Source organism: Cebus imitator, unplaced genomic scaffold (assembly GCF_001604975.1).
Source record: "Cebus imitator isolate Cc_AM_T3 unplaced genomic scaffold, Cebus_imitator-1.0 Scaffold169, whole genome shotgun sequence".
Classification (NCBI taxonomy): domain Eukaryota; kingdom Metazoa; phylum Chordata; class Mammalia; order Primates; family Cebidae; genus Cebus; species Cebus imitator.
Genome location: NW_016107484.1, coordinates 1611584 through 1611887, shown reverse-complemented (window position 1 = coordinate 1611887; position 304 = coordinate 1611584).

Below are 304 nucleotides of genomic sequence, written 5' to 3'. Positions count from 1 at the left end.
TTTTTTTTTGAAACAGGGTCTTGCTCTGTCACCCAGGCTGGAGTGCGGTGGTGCAATCACGGCTCTGTGCCACCTCCGCCACCCAGGCTCAAGTGATTCTCCTGCCTCAGCCTCCGGAGTAGCTGGGATTACAGGCACACGCCACCACATCCGACTAATTTTTTTTTTCTTTTATAGATATAGAAGAATGGGGAAAAGTGGGTACTAATTTTTGTATTTTTTATAGAGACAGGGTCTTGCTATGCTGCTTAGGCTGGTCTGAAATTCCTAGGCTAAAGCAATCTTCCTGCCTCAACCTCCCAAA